Consider the following 22,081-nt stretch of genomic DNA (forward strand, 5'->3'; position numbering starts at 1 on the left):
TTGTAATATGTGCACGTGTGCACATGCTGCTACAGCTAACTATTAAGGACATTTCTGTTTATAAAAGGATATTCCCTTCCCATGTAGATCCATGTAGAATACGAGATGGTCTATGGTGATGACCATAGAAAAACTTTCTATGTTAGAAAGTTATGTTAGTAGAAATTTCTACTGGCAAATGTATGATTATATCACCCACATGGCAAAGCTATGGCTGACTTAAATACATCATGTCAAGACAGAGTCTAAACCAGAAAATACTCCTTTCTGATATACTTCAGAAATTATTTAGACAGTTCACTTTATTTATTTTTGGTGGTGGTGGTGGTGTTTTTTTCCTTTTTTTTGTTTTGTCTTTCCTTCTCATATGCTTTTTAAATGGAGGAAAAATAACTTTGGTCCTTAGACACATTAATATTAAGAATAAATATATAAGTAATTTTATTTTTATTTGAATCAAAATATACCAATTTTAAGATCTGACATCTGTGATTTGTAGAGTAAGCCCAGAGTCAACAATATGCATGATTTATTATCAGGATGCTGCAGTCTGTAGCTACAGTGATCCTTCAGCTTTCTTTACAAACAGATTCTGTCAGAGGCATTAGTAAAGAAAAGTGGGAAGTTATAAGTTTGAAGCAAGGAAACAAATAAAAAATCTGTAGCAATAATGTGATCATATGGGCAAAGTATCCTTGATCCCCTCATATAGATGTTAGGAGAAAATAAATGGCTATGTGTTCTTCATTGAGGGAGTTGTGGAGGACACAATAACATAGTGATAGTGCTCTCAATGCCTTTTACTTATAAGAACTTTCAGTGCAGTCAGGTAAAATCACCCAATCACATTAAACCATCAAGATTTCTTAGACTTTTGCCTGAGAAAAATTTAATCTCTGAGCATAAGTCTTCAACTCACTTCTTGTCCAAACTGATTTAACAATACTGAAGTCCACTGGAACAGAATATAGGTGACTACAAAAACATAAAAGTCTCTTGCACAGGGAGATTAAAGGATGCACCCAGAAGATATATATAAATATATATATATATATATATATATATATATAATATATATGTATATATATGTGTCTTTATTAATGAGAAAGAGATTTAAAAGGAATAGATTACTGTTTCTTCCAATGTTGTCAGCTAGCCACAATGAGGTATTTTCATTTCAGATACTGTATTTAGATTTCAAATGTAATAGCCTGCCAAATGTTTATCTAAATATCTTAATTAGAGTAAAAACATTCAGATAATCAGAATGTCCTGTCCATGACTCTGAAATAAATTTCCTTCTCCCCTCTTGCCATATTCTAGTCTCCAAGGTAATTCCCACTCCAAAGTCCTGTTTGGCTTTTATATTTCTTTCCCTACACACCCACTGCAAGCTTTTAAACACAGCTGTATACTAAAAAATTGGTCTTTATTGTCTTGTTCAACTTAATTGAAGTTGTTCTTGGAAAAAAACATTTTCTTCCAAGATATTTTCTGTGTCCTATGATGCTTTAATTTATTTGTTATCTATTTTATTTATTATTGTGATTTGTTTTCTTGAGCATTGCCTTGAGCGCCTTGGAGGGGTTGGAAGTTGGTGGCTATGTAAATAAACTTATTATTGTTCCAGATGTTTTTTCCATTTGAGGGCCAAATTCTACTCACAATTATACTAGGGAAATCCTGCTGTCTTCAGTGAGATTGCCACAGAAAAAGGAAAGCAGACACTGACCTCTTTTCTTTTACTCATTTTTTTTACTCATTTTTTGTTTATCTCACAGCTTAACCACTTGTTATGTAAGACAGCCCTTTAATTTGTAGACAGTTTCTGAAAGTTGTTTTTGCTAGAAGGAATAATCTATCTCCTCTTCAGCCCCTATTTTACCTTTGCGCATATTATTTCTTCCCATTATAGACTTGGTACTTGGGTTCCTAAGTCAGGCACCCAAACTCTGTAAGATTACTTACTCTACCAATAGATAGGAAAGAGACTGCTCTAGATCTAAAGAACAAGTAGCAATTATATATAGAAGTCAATATAATAATTGACCAGAAGGGATGAAGAAATGCTAATAGGTTTATTTTAGAACATTTTTAAAAAATCCTTACAAGTTAAATTGTTACCAGTTTTCATTTTTACACAGTATGTTTACTAAATAGTTTTCATTCATTTGTTTATGCTGTGGCTTATAATTTCACTTATGATATTTTAAAAACTGTTACTTAAAATACTTTTTCCCCTATGTAAGATCCTTTAAGTTTGAATTCCCAGCTCAAGTGCCGGATCAATGCCCTCCATTAGTCCCATTCTAAATATGTAGTTCTTGTCATAGGCAAGTCTTGAGAACACACCCAGAAGAAAACTCACCACAAAGTTTTAAAAACTATAGAACACACAGAAGGGTTTACACACATTTTGATCTCTTCTGTGCAGCAGCCTTGACTTTACACTTCCATAGTAACTGGAAAGATGTTATTTCTGTCTAAATAATAATACCGGATATTCCCATCCAAAAATACATGCTCTAAAATGGAAAGTGCCTGTCACACAATACTCCTGCCAAGAGGCAAATTCTCAAATAAGATGGGAAATAAAATTCCTGATTTCTTGCAAACTGTATAAAATTATTCTGTATTATATGAACAGCAAGAGAAATAATTGCCACCATTCATATTATAGTCTATGAAAATGTAGTTTGCTCTTCTTAAGATTTACATAAAAATATAAAAATAGTTATTAAATATGTTTTTAAACTATTAAATTAAAAACAATCTAATAGTTTTTAAACTTTTAAAATAAGTTTATCAACCTATTTTGATCCCAACTTTTTCATATATCATAACATTTCCTGAAGGATTCTACTATAGCTGCATCTGGCTTTGTAAAAGTGCCTTGTTAAGCAGGAAAGAGTAATCTTCCCAGTATTTGCCTCCAATATGTTTGCAACAGACCTTATGGATGCTGCAAATTTTCCAGGGTGCAAAAAAATGGTTACACAAAACTAGGAAGGAAATGCTCAAATCAGTAGTTAAAAACACTCTCAACATATCTGTATCAATCAGTCCCCAAGATGAAGATTTTTGGAAGCTAGAAAATTATAGCAAGTATGCATAAAAGCTACACCCACTGGAGCTTCAATTTCTTGATTTCTTTAGCTGAAAAGCAGACAAACAGCAGATATACTGTAAAAGCAGGTTCGCAGAAGGAAGGAGAAATACATGTATCTGCAGGAATTTCGTATGTTAATTCAGGTCGGTTTATTTATTGTCATTATCACCTTTAAAAATATTTTCTAAATAGAAAAGAAATAGAGAAATTTAAGAAAATATATGGAAAAAAATAAGGGGGCCTTACAATACAACTTAGCATCTCTAGCATAACTTAACTCTTGAGAAGATAGTATCTCTTAAACAGCTCATTATTCTGCAAAAGCTTACAAAAGGAAAGTGCACGTTTCCCTTTTGAGGTTAATTACATAAAATTAAAGCAGCTCCATGACTATCAGAACTAATGTTAGGTTTCCAGTGGCTTTGTGTCTTGTGGCTGGCTGAATGTTTTACTGAACTATAAAAAGTAATTTTGTCTAAGAGATGGATTTGTCTGATGTCTAATAAAGTTCAAACACACATTCCCTGTCTGTAGATAATTCAAACATGTCTCTTCCAGGCTCATCTTGTTAATAGCATAAATTGGCATATTTTTAGTATGTTAGAATGGCTTGGCTTGGAAGGGACCTTAAAGATCACCTAGTTCCAACCTCCCTGCCATGGACAAGGACACCTCCCACTTGATCAAGTTGCTGAGTGCCCCATCCAACCTTGCCCTGAACAGTTCCATGGATGGGGTAGCCACAGTTACTCTGGGCAACCTGTGCCAGTGCCTCACCATCCTAATAGTAAATAATTTCTTCCTAACATCTAATCTAAATCTCCCTTCTTTCAGTATGAAACCATTCCACCTTGTCCTTTTATAATCTGCCCATGTAAAAATTCACTCTCCATCTTTTTATATGACTATGAATGTTTCTGTTTTCTAATTCAGCACATGTAAGTGGCAGGACTAGTAACAATTGTTAATCACACCACACTTAAAAATTAATTTACTGGAAAACATTAGTTTACCAGATTGACTCGTTACAGTGGAAATGGAATCCACATCTAAACTATAGACCAGTGGTGTTGTGCCTAGCAAACACTACAAATACTGCAAGTCTTCTCATTTTTGTGCATATATTGTACATTATAGAAAAACCTGTATGGCACCAAACTACTTTGCATGGGAAAGATACCTGGCATAATACCAGTTATGAAATCTGCCAAAATATTGCTTGTTTAAATTGCCCTAATGCTTTTCAGACTCTGATATCTTTGACTGATGTCTCTGCCAAGGAGATTATAAAGTGGTGAGTTGTTTAAGAACACAGCATATTGATTTGCATTAGTAGGTTTACCTTTCAAATATGGTAGACCTTTCTAATATTAGAACACATTTAACTAGAACAAACATATAACTACAGTAAAGACAATTCACAATCAAAGTAAAGTTTGGACTGCCTGGGGATAGACTCTAACAAGAAAGATAAGTTAGTCCAGGTTTATGCTTTTCTTCTCTTAAGCAAGTATTTGGTCAGAAGTAAATCCCATACTTTCCACTTGTCAACACTGCAGCAGTTTCCCTAGCTTAATGCAGAAAAATATGTTCTGTTAAACTTGAAAGTTGTTCTAATCAGAAAGCCTTCCACAAATATGTGATGTTTTAAATTATGTCTCATTCCTTTTTCTCCAGAATTTAAAGATCAACCTGTAATAATAATTTCTAGAATTCAAACAAATAGGTTTGTTTTCTGTTAATTCATTCTAGTTAAGGAGGAAATATTAATCTGTTATCACCTTGTTTGTTATTCATACTGCAAATATATTAGTGCTAATGCATTTGTGTCAGCTAAATACTCACATTTTTTGTGTTTACCAAAACTGAAAATTTCAACCTGTTTTTAACTCAGAAACTTAACTTTTAAGTAAGTTTCATACATTACACAGCCAAAGGGTAATAATGGTAACACGTGGCTTGTATAACTACTGAAAAATGGTGAGGTGGAAATTTTGTATTGAAGTGATATATGTAGTCTGCTTCTAGTAATGCAAATTTACTTTGCAAAGGGAATTATCTAGAAAATAAGAAGCAAATACAGTCACAGTAATGTTTTTGAATTATAGTGTGATTTTAGTGTTTCAGCAGTTGAAACGTTTTTTTTCTCTGATCAGTTACATGTAAATAATTATTTAAATAAAATAATAAATTTAAATACATTTTAGTGTATCTAATATGTGTACTATTTATCCAGAAATGACATTTTTTGATATATCTTACAGAGATTTGTTACTAAATGAAATTAAAATAAATAATATCTATGACCTAATGGAATTTGAAAAGCATCTGTATTCAAAAGAGAAATGTGGTTGCCAGCCACTAAAACTATACCTATTCAGGTCTCTTCTACCAATAGCAAAAAAAATTTATCCCCACTAGTTATAATTTTGTTAACTATATTGCAGTTTACTTAATTGACTATATTAAATATATCTATATCTAATAATTACTTAAAATTATTTCAGTATTCAGAGTCTACTTTCAAAGACATATGTTCCAGAAATATGAAATCTCATTTATTAGATTTTGTTGGTTAATATCAAGTTTTTTTAACACTTAAAAATTTCATGGCATAAATGTATTATGGAACATCTCTTCTCAGATGTGAAAAGGTGCTTGAATTCCAGGCTGAAGAACTGGCTCTATAACCTGTAGCACCCAGTAAAACAGTTCCCGTGGACTTGCTGTGTTAGATGAGTAGCTGCAGAGTGACCACAGTTTAGTACAAAACAAGGCTGGCTGTCTCTACTTTAGGCAGCAGCATACAACTCTGAGAACCATCAGAATTGTAGAAGCTGCAATAGGAAAGAAAACCTGCTACAAGACATAATGGCAGCCCTGGTTGGCAATCGGTCTCTCTTAGAACATAAGAAATAAAAGAAAAGAAATTTAGAATGGCAGTATTGTGGTTTTACTAGGGTGGGCTGCCGAGCTCCACCATGACCGCTCTCGCTCCCCCTCCTTAACGGGAAAGGGGGAGAAAATATGATGCAAAGGGCTCAAGGTTCAAGATAAGGACAGGGAGATTGCTCAACAATTATCATGACAGGAAAAACACACTCTGAGTATGGAGATAGTAAAATTTATTGCCTATTACTAAAAAGCTAGAGAAGTGAGAAACAAAGGAAAGAAATCAAAAACACTTTCCCCCATCCACTCTCTTCCACCTCCTTCCCCCAAGTGGTGCAGGGGCAACAGGGGAATGTGGGCTACTCTCAGTCCTTAACACCATCTCCGCTGCTCCTTCACGGTCACTCTCTGGCCTTGCTCCACTTGGGGTCCCTCCCACAGGATGCCATCCTTCCAAACTGAGCCTGCAAGGGCTGCCCACAGGGAGCATCTCTGCAAGAACTCCTTCCACATGGCTCCGTACCACGGGTGCCATCTCCCAGGAGCAAACTGCTCCAGCATGGGTCCCCCACGGGTAGCAGCTCCCCCCAGACCCCCTGCTCCTGCGTGGGCTCCTCTCCACGGGCTGCAGCTCTGGCCCGGGGCCTGCTCCTGCAGGAGCTCTCCATGGGCCGCAGCCTCCTTCACGCCACATCCACCTGCTCCACCGGGGGCTCCTCCACAGGCTGCAGCATGGAGATCTGCTCAGCCGTGGTATAACATGGGTTGCAGGAGGACAACCATGGTCCTCACCACAGGCTGCAGGGGAACTTCTGCTGTGACGCCTGGAGCACCTCCTCCCCCTCCTTCTTCACTGATCTTAGTGTCTGCAAGGCTGTTTCTCACTCCTCTCTCTCTTCCAGCTGCTGTTGAGCAGCAAGTTTGTTGCTTTTGTTTGTTTGTTTGTTTGTTTCTTGTTTTGTTTTCCCCTTTCTTAAATATGCTCTCACAGAGGCACAAACAACATTGCGTATTGGCTCAGCTCTGGCCAGCGGTGGATCCTAACATGGGGCAACTTTTGAATTCTTCTCACAGAAGCCACCCCTATGGCCCCCCCACTACTCAAACCTTGCCACATAGGCAGGGAATAAATTTGCCAAAATGAGTTACTAAAGAATGCTTTGTAAGAATCGTGGAATCATACAATGGCTTGGGTTGGAAGGGACCTCATAGGTCATCCAGTTCCAGCTCCCCGGCCACAGGCAGGGACACCATCCACTACAGCAAGTTGCTCAGGGTCTCATCTCCTGCTCCTGTGCCTCACCGCCCTCTGAGTGAAGAATTTCCTCCTAATGTCTAATCTAAATCTCCCCTTTTTTAGTTTAAAATTATTCCCCCTCATCTTGTCACTATTTGATTGAGCAAAGAGTTGTTCCCCATCTTTTTTATAAGTCCCTTTCAAGTACAAAAAGATTGCAAGAGGGAGCCCTTTTCAAACAAGAACAAAGGTAAGCTTTACAAAGGCATGTGTTTCCCAAGCATGCATTGGTAATCAATACCACTACAATTTAGCTTTTGAATATATGTCTTCAAAGACTGTTAGCACTCAATTTAACCAGACTTTCCTGAAAGCTTCCTAAACTTTTTATGGTGATAGCAAGAAATCAATGAAGTGAGAAATTTTAAACACTAGTCTTTTCCTAATGAAGAGACATATGCCTCCTACAGTGTACTTGGTGCATGAGAGAGAAAACGGACACCTATCACTTAACATGCATATATTTTATTTTATCAAACAATAGACAGAGAAGCTAATGTTTTCCAAGTGCCTTGAGGATTTATATTTTCATTACAGTTACCACTATGCCCTATCTAAAGAATGATATTATTTTGACTTGTCTGATTTTAAACAGGTATGGTTAAAATATGACTTGAATAGAAATTTGACTTTTTCCTTATTTCTGATATCACTCGGCAAATGCCATAAGTATTTACTTACTTTGAAGTATATCAGTAGTCCCACCTCTCATGGGTTTAAAATTAAACATGTGTTTAAATTCTGTTTTGGCTAAATTAAAGCTAATTCCAGTTAAATGATTTCAGCTACACTGAGCTAATAAAAGCAGAGACAGACTCTTGTTTAAGCCATTTAGCCCTGTCGAACTGAGGCTCTGATGTGCCTTGGTATTAGATTCAAAGCTGGCATAGAAAGTCTAACTTAATTTTGCCCCTAGTTTCTAGTTCAAAGACATCATTCTTTAGTCTCTTAAATACTTCAAAAACATGCAGACTTCTTTTAATCAAAAAAAAAAAAAAAAAAAAAAAAAAAGCAGTGCCATGTAAAAGGCACTTTCTGATAATTGCTTCTGTCATCAAACACTAACATTGCAACTCTAGTATTGCTCTCAGTGTTGCACACAGAAACTTGAGTCCTGAAAGGCCAAGTTCTATTTGTAATCGCATTTAACATGGAGCTGAAGGAAAAGTAATGGTCTGGGATCCCATGGAGCAGCTGAGTCAAAGAACATTAGGATTTTATTTTATCACAGTTTGATATTTTGCACAACTCAAAATTTGGTTTCTGCTGCTGAATTCAGATTCTTAAGGCTTTTCTAACATATTCAAAGTAACTTATAACTAAATTTTATCTCTACAGAAAAATAGAAAGCTATTAATATATTTAGACAACTAGGTTCTGATACCTGTAAATGACTGTGGCAGCCTAACAACATATCTGCACACACAAATCACTAGTTTCAAGCTGAAAACCAGGAGTAACTGGTACATGTAAATGAACAGAGTGTTTTGCAAAGACCACCCACCCAATTTTCTCAAATTATGTCCTCAGAAGATAAATGAAGATAAAGGTTTTCAATATATCTTTCCCAAGTTAGGGGTTCTGTTTCCCCAACTGAAGACACAGAAGTCAAAAAGAGCAATTCACAGAGTCTTGTTCCAGCTGTTTGTCAGGGAATTCCATTTTTGCCTTACATCAGATGATAACATTCACAATATTCGAACATCCTGTTTCCTGGAAAAAAGCAGTAATGAAAAATCACTTGGTCTGAAGGATTAATCCAAGATGTTGAATGGTTTATGCAATACCTCATAGGTCCTGCAAAACTTTGATGTTTTTCCTCAAGTATCTGCAACTTTACTCAGCTCCAACCATTCGGCTGGTACAATCATAACTTAATATTTTAATTGCAGACCAGAATGAAAAGTGAAATACCAACTTTCTAGCAAGAAAAATACTCTGAAATTTTTATTTGGAAATTTCTCTATTATTTTCTTGGTATTTGAGGGATCTAACAGTTTCACAATTAAGTTGTTTGTTTGTTTGTTTGTTTTTTAAGTGACCTGACATATGTAGTCAGTTCAACACTGAACAAATGTCTTTAATGACAAATTTCATAAAAAACAATATTTTATCACATTTGGCATGTACCAATAAATGGAGGGAATAACATCTTACCAACAGGACTAAGTATTAAACATCTAAGTAAAATATACACATAACAAGAAAATTGGGAGTTTCAGAGAGAGAAACTTAGCTGACTGAAATTTTACAAAAGTTAATAAGACGTGGATTGCCAATTTAGAGCCCTTCCTATGAACACAACAGAACTCTTACACTCTAACCTATATAGGGCAGACATTTTGGTTAATGAGCCTTCAGTAGCATAAAGTTTGTTTGTTTGCTTGTTTGTTTTTAAGCAAAAGCAAACATCAATGAAATCCAACAATTTTGCATTACATTACAATTTTACAGCATCAGCTTATTTTAAAATATGTCAGATGTTCAGAATTGAAGATCACAAAAAGCTAAATTTGCCCCCTCAGACACAATATAAGCACCTCATACACTTACTTTTTGAGAAACAATTTATTAAATTAACATACAAATCACATTTTTCTGTTAAGAATACCTTAAGGAAAAGAAAGAAAGAAAGAAAGAAAGAAAGAAAGAAAGAAAGAAAGAAAGAAAGAAAGAAAGAAAGAAAGAAAGAAAGAAAGAAAGAAAGAAAGAAAGAAAGAAAGAAAGAAAGAAAGAAAGAAAGAAAGAGAAAGAGAAAATAAAAAACATATACATTGATTTCTTTGGTCTACTGATAACAGAGTTTAGGCCCCTTTTACACCTATCCCCATATTCAAGCTGCTTATCCTGTTCATAGAAAAAGCATCTGTTCTGCTAGCATGAATTCATATTTTCTTCCACTCTGTTTCTTCTCTGGCTGCTGAACATACTACTGTACTACTGTACTGTGCTTTAAATTCCAGCACTGCAAGCTATATGATTAGCTACAACCAAAGTACATATAATAACAAGCTTCTGATTTTATAACAAAATTCCAAGTAATACTTTCTTTTTAATATTATTTTGCACTGTAGATATTAGGGAAAACAAACAAACAAACAAAAGATAGGAAGGAAAAAGAATCAAGTAGAATTTCTTCCCTCTGCTTGGCAGGAGCTTTTATTTTTTAAAAACGTGGAAACACACGACTGAATACAAAGATATTCCTGGTCACATAGTCTCCAACTGTAACCATTCCACAAGTAGTTTGGTTAGTCCTGGACACTGTACTCATAAGGGACACTGTACTCATTTTTGGGGAGCATCAATGAATTATTCAAAACTGTAAGCAGCATCTGCCAGACTCATTAGGCTAACCTTCCAAGACTTCTTTATAAGTAAGAATTATTCTAAGTGTACTTCCAAATTTCTAAAGCCACCATATCAAATATTCAGTCACAAAAATATAGGTTTAGTTGTTGGCCTTTTTTCCAATGAGTCATGTGAACATTAAAAGAACAAATATCACCAGATGTTCTGTTTTCTTCCTCTTTTATTCTCTTCTCTCCGTCTTTTTTATCCTCTCTCTTCATTTAGTTTTCCTGTATGCTGCTTAAAAGAAGAATAGAGGACTGAGTTTATACCTTTCCCAGACTAAGAAAAAATATATATAAAAAGAAAGTAAAACTGGCTGTTAAAATAATAGGTAATCAGCAAGATTAACTCTACAATCAGGATGAAAAATAAAAGCTCAGCAGCATAAGTCATTAAAAAAATGAGAAGAAGAATGCCAATATTAAATATCAAAGGTAGTAAATAATATTTTAATGGAGCATATGATTTCCTACCATAGTTTCTCAGTGACAGACTGCTGGAACTACAGGACTCACTGCTGAACCCAGGCTAAAGAGATCCATATGTTGCAGAAACAGTGCAAGAATGTAAATACATTATATCAGTGCTTTCCTACCCAAAATCAAAGAAAAATAAATACATGCGCACAAAGACACATATATAAAAATTGCTATATAACAATTACATGTACATATGCATATATATACACACATATATATGTATACATATAACAATATGTATAACAATACTGTGTAACCCTTTGTTACACCCTATGACTGTATTAGATATGATGTTCTCCTTTCTTACCAAGTTAGACTGTAAGCTAGTCAGAGCAGTGTGCCTCACTGACAGCTACAACAGTATATTTGATGCAGTGGAGCACCAATCTCATACGTTCAGATCAGATCTAGTAAAACTATTCAAAAGAGAAACCTTGGATGCTGCATACAGCAGATATGCCAAAATAGAAGTGAAGTTATGTCTTGTCTGTGGTGTGAGGTCTATGTAAAGAGAAAAAGAGCACATACCATATTGATGCAAAATACAGCGTTCTTTCAAGTTATTCTATGTAGTTTTAAGTTTGACACATATTGCATGCCAAATTCAGCACAAAGCAGAGCAAAGATAGCCATTTAACATTTGGTGACCAGAGAAGAGATTTTCTATGCCTTCTTATCATTATTCCAGGGTCATTGTATTCATCCATAAAGGTGGAAGCTGTTTCCTCTGTGTTCTCTTCAACAGAAAGCATTTCAAATTTTTGTCAGCACTTTAGGACCTGAGTTGAAACAACACCTATCCAATTAATCCAAAGAAGCAGATGAAAGTAAATAACTTGTATGTACACTGTAAAAATGGTTTGGTATGAACAAACTCCTCAGCCTCCCATAATGATAAAATGTTTGTGCACTAGATGAGTACAGGTATACATAAAAGCTCTAGATACCTATAGAACACTATTTGTGGAAAATACAATCAGCTGGCACCTAAATGCATGCTCTGTGGCACACTCAGGACCAGTAACTTTTGTGTGCTCTTGCTCCAGCCAGACAGAATGCCTTTGATGTGGTAGACACATGGGTGGATTGTCCCTCTATCCTGGTAGAGACCAACATATATATATGAACAATGATAACAAATATGATAACAAACATTGCAATCCCAGGCATCAGCTGAGTCTTGTACGGCAACAGCTATGGAATTTAAGTTACAGGTGAGATGCGCAGCTAAAACTCAGGTTTGCCCTGTTTGTCACTGTGTACCATGCTGAGCTTCAGGGTGGTGTCTGTGTGTGCACCCACTGCACTTATGCCAGTAATTAGCTGGGCAGTCCAGGCACTGCCCCACCTATTCATCTACACAGAGGAGACAATGGATCAGTTTGAGGCAATTGAATGGTTTGGAACAGTGGACTGACTCGAAAATAGGTGATCAGAAAATCTGTTCTTGATTCTAAAGGCTCCCTTAGGCAGTTCCAGATACAGAACTGATCAAGTTGTGCATAGATAGTACACTTGTAAATAAACAGCAGAGGCTCCTCCTGAAGGTGTAAGAGCTCTTAGTACCTAGTTAGTTTAGCTTTGAGATGCTTTGCTCACAGTTAAGAAAACCAGTAGTGATGGATTTTGCTTGTGTTGGAGAAATCACGAAGAACCACAAGTAAGTTGAAGGTAAGAACTAAATAAAATAATATCACCCTGAAGGAGTCATAGTTGTGTTGGGGTGATTATTTGACCTTGAACAGGACACATCAATTATTTGGTGGCTCCAAGCTAAAATTTTCTTGAGATTATCTTTGAATGAGAAATAGTAGAAATTTGTAGTAGAGGAAATACTGTTATAATTAAATGAGCTATAACTTATGAACAGCTCTTTTATCTTTTATCTTGGACTGATATTGATCCCATTTCAGCCCTGTTTAACTCTTTAAAATGTGGCAGATTTATTCTGACAATAATCATAATAGTGCATAATCACATGAACCTAGGAAGGAGAACTTTCTGACCAGAGTCTTTCTGCATCGAATAACCATTTCATGAAAAGATAGTCGCAAAGACAAGACTGATAGGAAAAAAAGGGTAGAGGATTACAACGGCAAAGCTTTAAGTGCTCCCATGGGTCTCGAGACTTCTCTCATAACTGCCAGGAAGTTTGAATATGTTCCCATCCAGAGTTTTGTCTGAGCCACAAATCTCTTAAGCATAACTCCCTGAGGAATAAGACTTGTTAGATAACTGGTAGAATAATAGTGAGAACAAGAACAATACATTCTTAAGTACTGGGAATTTAATTGCCATTAACATCTGCCATTCTTTTATAATGTGAAGTTTGCATTTCGTTCCCTAATCTTACTAAGGATTCCATGAATAAACTTGAGTCTTTAGTGAAGAATGGTTTTATTTGACCAGTTGGCTGTTGTGTAAGACTAAGATAAACAATGAACTATTCAGTTTGCCCTATTTCTCTTTTCACTTTAGCATGTCTGCCCTCTGTGGTGCCTCTATACTCTTTTCCTATGAAAACAACAAATTCAAAAAAGATGACTGAAGAAAAAAAAAATAGAGCTGAATTGAAGTTTAGTTCTAATAATGGAATTTCAAGACCTGTGAAGTCACGGGTCTTCAAGACCTGGAGCCACGTGTTACCACAAGCTGAAAGACTTGAAACAGAGGATATTATTGAATTCAAAATGAATGAAGAGTTCTCTCCTGTACCTTGTGGGGTGAAGGGCCTTGCTGTGAAATGTCCAGCTCAGGCTACATTGGAAAGTCAATCTGACTGTGTGAACTCAAGCTCCATCAGAAAGCCCAGGGTCCTGTTCTTAACTGTCTGAGAACTGCAGTGGAAAATGAGAGGCAAGATGGGGGAGCTTTGCCACTATACTGTTTTTGGTTTGTTTGTTTGTTTGTTTGTTTTTAATACACTGACAGTGCATTTTTGTAACACATCTGTAAAACCAGCAAAAGGCAGATGAAAGCAAGTATTGTGATCAAAGCTGTGTGATCAATGCTGTCATAACCCTGCCAGAATATACACTGTGTTTGGGGTTCATAGAATATACATAGAATCTATACTGTGCTTGAGGTTCTCCAGTTGTGAATGTCTGAGTCGTACCTTAGGCAGAAGATGCATTTTCTGTCTTGTTTCTCTTTTCTGACCCCTTCTTTGAATATTCATCTTCTTTTGTCCTCCAGGAACAAGATCAGAGTGAATAACAACAGAAAATCGAGGAATATCTAAGCAGCTCAATTATCGTCTCTTTTTATCCCAGAAGAACTATTACTATTTTAATATAACCTAAAAGACAGCCAAAGAAGGGAATTTCCCTATAAAAACTCCCTGCAGCTAAAAGGGAAGGGAAGGGATGATGTTTAACTGCAAGTTAAGTTTAAGAAGAGATTGGACTGTGCACTTAGTCACATGGTCTGAACTTTTGGGTAGACCTGTGCGGTGTCAAGAGTTGGACTTGATGATCCTTAAGGGTCCCTTCCAACTCAGGACATTCTATGATTCTATGATTCTAAGTTTTACTCTACATTTCAAGTGGCTTAACTATTTTCCCTTTTTCTCAGTCTGTAATTGAAGGATATATTTGGAATGTTGGTTATTACAATGGGAATTAGCCAGCAATAACCTGAAATGAAACCCCAAACCATGCTTCACTATTTACGTTGTAACTGTGAACAAGGATTATATTAACATCTATCTTTTGTTGGGTCCAAGACACCCTACATTCAACACAGCACCTCATATTGCTTAGTAAAAGTAGGACTAGTTTGTGCTTTCTATAGTTTAATATCACCATATAAGAACACATTCCCAACTGCTTGTAGCTTTGCTAAGTTTTTACCATTTGCAGATTGGAAGCATTCCCTGCTGTATGTATACCTCAGAGACTCTTACTGGGGAAAGTGTCAGCTAAAGCACTTCAGTCACTTCCAAGAACAAGATTTCCAAGAATTTTGATTAAAAAGCTCTGAGGCGAGGAGAATGATACTGGGACTGACTGGGCAAGAACCCACAGGGCACAGATCCTGTGCAAAGAATAATAAGTAATTACATAATTTATCATAATGGAAACACATAAGGACACTGAATTAAGGTGGCATAAGAAACTTGTAACTATTCAACTTCGTAATTCATAAGTGCTTGACTTGCAAAGTCAGCACTGTTATTTTAATGTGGTGTTTTGGTGTATATTATTTTCTAAGACACTACAGCTATAGAAAGAAATAAAACTCTTCTGCTCATTGTGCAAATGAACTATTTAGGAGGTTGGGAATCTTTATACGGAGTTCAATCTTTTCTGAAATGCCGTGACCTCATAATGGTTTGGTGTACTGAGAACAAATGCCTGGTTAGCAAGTAACCGAGCAGTGTAGCGGTACTTATAAGCAACTACAGGAAGTCAATATTTCTGACCTGCTCTTTCCAGACTAATGGATCACTGATGGATACACCTGTAAATAACACAGAAGATAAGGCTTCAGTTTTTGCATGTCTAGCAAAAATATTGTGAAAACTATTTGTAAAAGATTTCCTTACTTAAGTAAACTTTTGTCAGATCTAGGCAATTTGGCATGACTTTTGTTTATAATCTAGAACCTTGAAAAGCCTTCCCTATTTTCATAATTACATGCTGAAATAAAAAGAGGATTTATTTTTCCAGAGTGTTGCCTTTCTCATGTTTCCAAATGTGTTACTCTATAGAGAACAAAAAGGGTATGGTATTTTCATGTTAAGAACCAATGAGAATAGACCCTATGAGACTTTGAGCTTCTTCAATTTGCAGTCATAGCAGGATGTTTAGCACCTCAAAGAATTAAGCATAAGAGGAAGGTCATGGCATTTTCAGGAGAATGAAAAAAAAAAAAAAAAAAAGAATAGAAGAAAAAAAAAGCCCTATATTTGTTCCCATCTTCCTAAAAGGTTCATTTTCACTATGAACAGAGTGTCTTGGAATTCTGTAAAATTATGCCCTGTTATTACAGACAGAGAGATGCAGGCTAATGTCTAATACAGAAAGTCAGTTCTTTAAGGAAATGGTATTCAAAATGTAAACTGTTGGTGTAAGGCACAGGGGAAAAAATAGGGCAGTATTTCATGACAAGAATAATAATGCAAATACATTTTCCATTCAACCATGTCAGATCTCCTGACTTCTATTTGCAATAACTTTTACAGCTATGAGATTTTAAAAATAAAAATCATTCTCACAGAGTAGGTATGTTTAATATTCTTGTCAACAGAAAGAGTGCAAGAGATTAACATAGTATTAAATAACTGTCCAATAACAGGACAGTTTAATTTCTAGTTTTTTGGCAAAGAGCAGAATTAGAAACACCAAGTCAAACACTGACCTGTGGTCAGTTACCTGACCATTTTAACCAGTTGAGTCTTATTCTATCAAATATTTTGATATTCTCAACAGGGACTGAAGAACAGTGAATTTATTTCTATGTATTGGATATTGCATCTGAAAAAAATAGTATTCGCAAAAACACAGACCCAGTGTAGCTATGTTAAGACTCTTTGTCAGAAAAAGAAATTGTAAGGGAGAGCTGATATAAGTATCTTCCCTTTCCCTGAACTTCGTGTGTGTTATTTTCAAAGTGTAGAAGTCTCCATCCTGTTGAGACATCAACAACAGGAACAAGTATTCCTTGAGGTGTCTTCATGAGGTGAACAGGAGTCCAATGTACAAAGCATGTTAATGCACAGACCCTGTTTGTCTTAGAATCGTAGAATCATAGAATAATTAAGATTGGAAAAGACCTTCAAGATCATCTGGTCCAACCATCACCCTACTACCAATGTCACCCACTAATCCAAATCCCTAAGCACCATGTCCAACCTTTCCTTGAACACCTCCAAGGATGGTGATCTCACCACTTCCCTGGGCAACCCGTTCCAATACCTGACTGCTCTTTCTGAGAAGAAATGTCTCCTAACTCCCAACCTAAACCTCCCCGGTGCAACTTGAGGCCATTCCCTCTAGTTCTATCATTAGTAACCTGTGAGAAGAGGCTGACCCCCAACTCTCCACAACCTTCTTTCGGAAGTCTGTAGGAGAGTTACACTCTTAACTTTCCTCAAAAAGTGCAATGCATGTACATGTAAAGACATGAGCCTAAAGGCTATGCCCACTCTGTCTAGTGGAGTATGGCTCAAGAGCAGTCCAAAGTATGCGACATATGAAGTAGGCTTGCAATGGCTTACAGATAATGATCCAAGACCAGACAGACCTCTGTTGTCCCATTTATCAGTGGTGTTTTTTGTTTGATAACCCCAACAACCCACATTTCTTGCTTAACACCACTCAAATAATTTTTTTTTTTTTTAAGAAATCTGGTTTTGCTTCCTTTTACAAAATATCTTTGTACTCTCTGATAACTGGGGAACCAAGAACTCCAAGAGGTTTAAATCCTGATTTGGACAGCAAAGACAAATTGACAGCATTTTTTTGTTGTTGTTCATAAGAAAATATGAATTTCTATATTCATTCTTCATTCATTTCTTCATTCATTCATTCATTAATATAAACTTGGAAATATTTGTATAATTACATGCATATTTTAAGGAAAGATTGATTGATTTATGGAAATACAGCACATGGGTTTTGCTAGTTACCTATAATTATTTCCCACTGTTAGCATCAGTAAGTCATCCAGCAGACTGATGGAAAGTAGTCTTAAGTGTGCAGCAAAAGTAAATTGGAACAGTATCTTCTGTAGATGAAGGAAATTAAGATATTTCAAAAGATGTTTTCAATGTAACATCACAGAGCTTTCTGAATTAATGCATATTTAGGTTTGATTACTGAGGACTGTCATTAAGAGGTGGTTTCAAGGCACTTGACTAGAAAGCTATTCCAGATGTTGTGAGTTAAACAGAGAGTGTATTTATTAAGCATTTTTGTATTTTCCATTTCAGTGTGTACTAAGCTGCTGTTTTGTTGTTGTTGTTGTTGTTTCTTATCTAATTATTGTTAAAAAAAAAAATGGAAACAAGCAGAGACAATGGAAATAACAACAAATGATACAGTCAACCACATGTTCAAAAATGTCTTTAGATTTATTACAACAATTTCATCCATTGAGTCAACAAGGCATAAAACCTAATGGAACAGACCTTCAAAAGATGTGCATAGGTATACCACCCTTATAGATGCATCAATTTATAATTGCTGATAGACAATCTTCTGTCTGTGTTTTTAAAATCATACAATAGCCACAAATAAATGTACCATGTAAAGAAGTCTAGAGCAAAATAACATAGAGCTGAAATAAACTGCGAGAGTAAGAGATAAATTTGGAGAAAAAGGAATTATTTTTGGAGGTCATTTTAAGATTCCTGTATGTGTTTTCACTTTCCTTATTATCCTCTACTACACTGGGTTATGAACCTGTTAAGCATTGTGTTAAATAACTCTGGGAGTTAGAGGTATCCGATACTTGTTTTCAAAATGCTCTCCTCCTGACCAGGACAGATATATAGTAGGCAAGTATATTTAGTGCTTTGGACTCTGCTCTTTTTACCATCAAACTATGTAGTTGTATACGTGTAACACTTTGTGAAATCTGAATTTGTGGTTATTGTTTGACTACCCTGCTAGAAATCCAGCAGCTCTTAGTCTTCTGCAACAAGGAATCTTTTCAGTATTTACAATACAAAGCCTTTACTAGTATGTACCTAAATATTTTTCAAAGCTCACATAAATTCACTATAAAGACCAGAACTCATTACATCCCTGCTGCCACTGATGCTTCCCACCCATGTTTTTGTGACATTGGAATCATAGGTAGGTATAAAAGAGAACTCAGAAAGTCATCCGGTCTATCCCATTGATCTTCTCTTCCATGTACAGCTCAGAAAATTATAGCAAAATCAGCTCCTTTCTATGTACATGAGGGAGGGATGGCTTATAAGCACCATGAGTCCTACAAAGGGTAGCCTTTGGAAAACGGTAGACATATAATCTGCCTATACTCTTTTGGTTTTGAGACAGTCTCAAGGAAGAGTTGGATATTTGCATTTGGCCCCTGGCAAAAGCCTACTGGCAAAGGGCCCTAATGCAGCAGGGAAAAAGTGAGTTTGCCCATAAAGATCCTGCCTTTGTAGAAGTGAAGTGGACAGTCTCTCCAGGTATCCTGAGAGCTCACATAGCTGAAAGGAGAGGGGGACTTACCCATCAGCAAGTGTGTAGCTCTTAAAAATCTCCCACAGAGAGAATGATTTACAGGAATCTAGAAAACAGGTCTTCTGACACTTTCTTATTCCACCAATTCCCTCCCTTGGGTTTCTCCCCAAGAAGAAATGATTTAGTTTGATGTACTTTGCCATCTGCATTACTTACAGATCTCAACCATAAAAATAATCTTTAAAAGACCTCTTCATTTTTCTCAAAAAAAAAAAAATCTGTAAAGTCTGGTAACTACCTCATTACTACTTCCCAGTACTTCACAGTCAAACTATTTAGTCATATTAGACAATCACAAAAATGAAATATTTTAAAGCACGCTTTTTGTTCTAAACCATGTTGTTGCTAAATTTTATTTCTTTCATCACTCCTCTCTCAGCCTTTCTGCACTTTTACTCTCAGTTCCTTCTGAACTTGCATTGAAATCACTTTTTGCACAGAAATCAAACACAGAGTTATTCAAGTATCTACAACATTCTAAAGTTACGTTCTAAAAATAACTCTTTTCCTTAGAAAAAAATAATGGTGCTTTGAGTTGTGTTTTGTTTTGTATTGTTTTTCTTTTTTGTTGTTGTTGTTGGTTTTTGTTTGTTTGTTTGTTTTTTGTGTGTGTTTCTCTGTTTTTCTGAAAGGGCACTTCTTTTTGGAGTTAGGGTTGTTCAACCTGGAGAAGAAAAAGCTGCAGGGAGCTGTTACAGTGGCTTTCCAGTACCTAAAGGGGGCCTACAGAAATGTTGGGGAGGGACTCTGTCAGGGGGGTGTAGTGATAGAACAAGGGGTAATGGTTTTAAACCAAAAGAGGAGAGATTTAGATTAGACATTAGAAAGAAGTTCTTTACTCAGAAGGCAGTAAGGAACTGGCACAGGTTGCCCAGAGAAGCTGTGGATGCCCCATGCCTGGAGGTGTTCAAGGCCGGGTTGGGTGGGACTTTGAGCAACCTGATCTAGAGGGAGGTGTCCCTGCCCATGGCAGGGGGGTTGTTATTATATGATTTTTAAGGACCTTTCCAAAGGTCCAATCCAAAGTATTCTGCGATTCTGTGTGATTCTGTATAATACTAGTAATCTGCAACAAAGGATGGTGTTTCTCAGCAACATATATTAATCTTTGTGTTTGGAACTTTGTGATGAAACACAAACACACATATTCTCTAGAAATTGTGCCCTTTCCTGTATAACTCCTCTGGTTATATGTTATTGTGGACACAGAATCATGGACAATCATTGAACTTTCAAAGTTAATAATGGCACATCTTCCTTTACTACCTACGTTTTCTTTATTGGTAACATTTACCAACTCTTGCAAAATCTGCAGAGAGGTGAAAATGGTGTACTGTCTTTCATTCTCCTAATATATCAGAATGTTTGAAAAGGGAATCCCTTCACTTGTGTGTTAGCTATCTTTAGCTGAGAAAGAAAGCTGAGCTATCTTTACTGCCAGTATGAATTGGAAAATAATCTCTATTATTAACTAATTTAAGGAGAAAAATGGAACTTTATTACCTAAGTCAAGCTATGCTTAACAACTTGGCTATAAATAGTGAGCATTACACTGTAGCTGGCACACTTACACTCCATGACTTCATTATCAATGATTAGAAGGTCATACTAAGTTAAAGCCCAACTCTGGTGTCTTCTTTAAAATTATATATTTACAAAATTTACTCTTGCTTTGGAACCTAACAAAATGTTTCTGTTTATTCTTCATTCACAATCACATGCCCACTGTAATTATTTTAGTGTACTGGATGTCTTAACTGAGGATAAATACATGTATATTTGCCACAAGTGAAAGTTGCTTTTTATCCCGAGGAAGGCATAGAAGATCTGTTGAAGACCAGAGACAGGTGTCTAGGTACCACTTCCTCAGTTCAGAGACAAGAACTTGCTGACACCACAAAAAACCTTGATCTAGGAGACCATACTATGTTTCTCCTTGAAGAAACATACAGCATTGTGTGATATATACTCATCTGACAGGTCATCTTCTGAGGTGTCAGTCTCAGGAGATTCCAAGCTATATTCTCTGTAAGTTATGGAGGAAAATGTATATAGCTTGTTCTTTCTAACTTAAGAAAACAAAATTCTAGGTACACTGTTAAAGAATTTAGCTGATCTGTATTTTTATGGATAGAAAAGGTAACAGCTTGTTAAACAAATATGAGACTTAATTCAGAATGCAATGCATTCTGCACCTTTTATGATGAAGAATTAATTACCAAAATGCTTTCTTGGCTGGAATACATAAAAATACTCATATCCTTATTTCTGAAGGAAGATAGAAATAAAATTATGAAAACAAAACAAAACAAAACAAAACAAAAAAAAAAAAAAAAAGAGAGAAAGCACAAAGGACAATAAAGCGTGAAGGAAAAAAAAAAAAAGTCAAAAGCCTTGGAATTTTCAAGTGACTTACTTATCTTTTCATTTCAAGTTTGCACTACAGCCTCTTCACTTGTTCTATCCTGGACTTCTGTCAGGATTATTTCAAATGCATTCATCAAGTACAGGCATAAATATAGACCATAACGGTGACTAGACAGAAGACTCAGACAAAATTTCATTTGGCTGTTGCCCAAGTTAGTCAGACAAAGATATTTCAAAAAGACATTAGTACACAGAACCATTGTGGCTATATACAGCAGCAAATAATTACAATACCACATGGATTTGACTTTGATTTGTCCATTTTTGTGGGTACATTTGCAACTAGTACTCAAATGCACTCATAATCCTGGGGGTGGGAAAG

This window comes from Anas platyrhynchos, chromosome 2, assembly GCF_047663525.1.
Source record: "Anas platyrhynchos isolate ZD024472 breed Pekin duck chromosome 2, IASCAAS_PekinDuck_T2T, whole genome shotgun sequence".
NCBI lineage: Eukaryota > Metazoa > Chordata > Aves > Anseriformes > Anatidae > Anas > Anas platyrhynchos.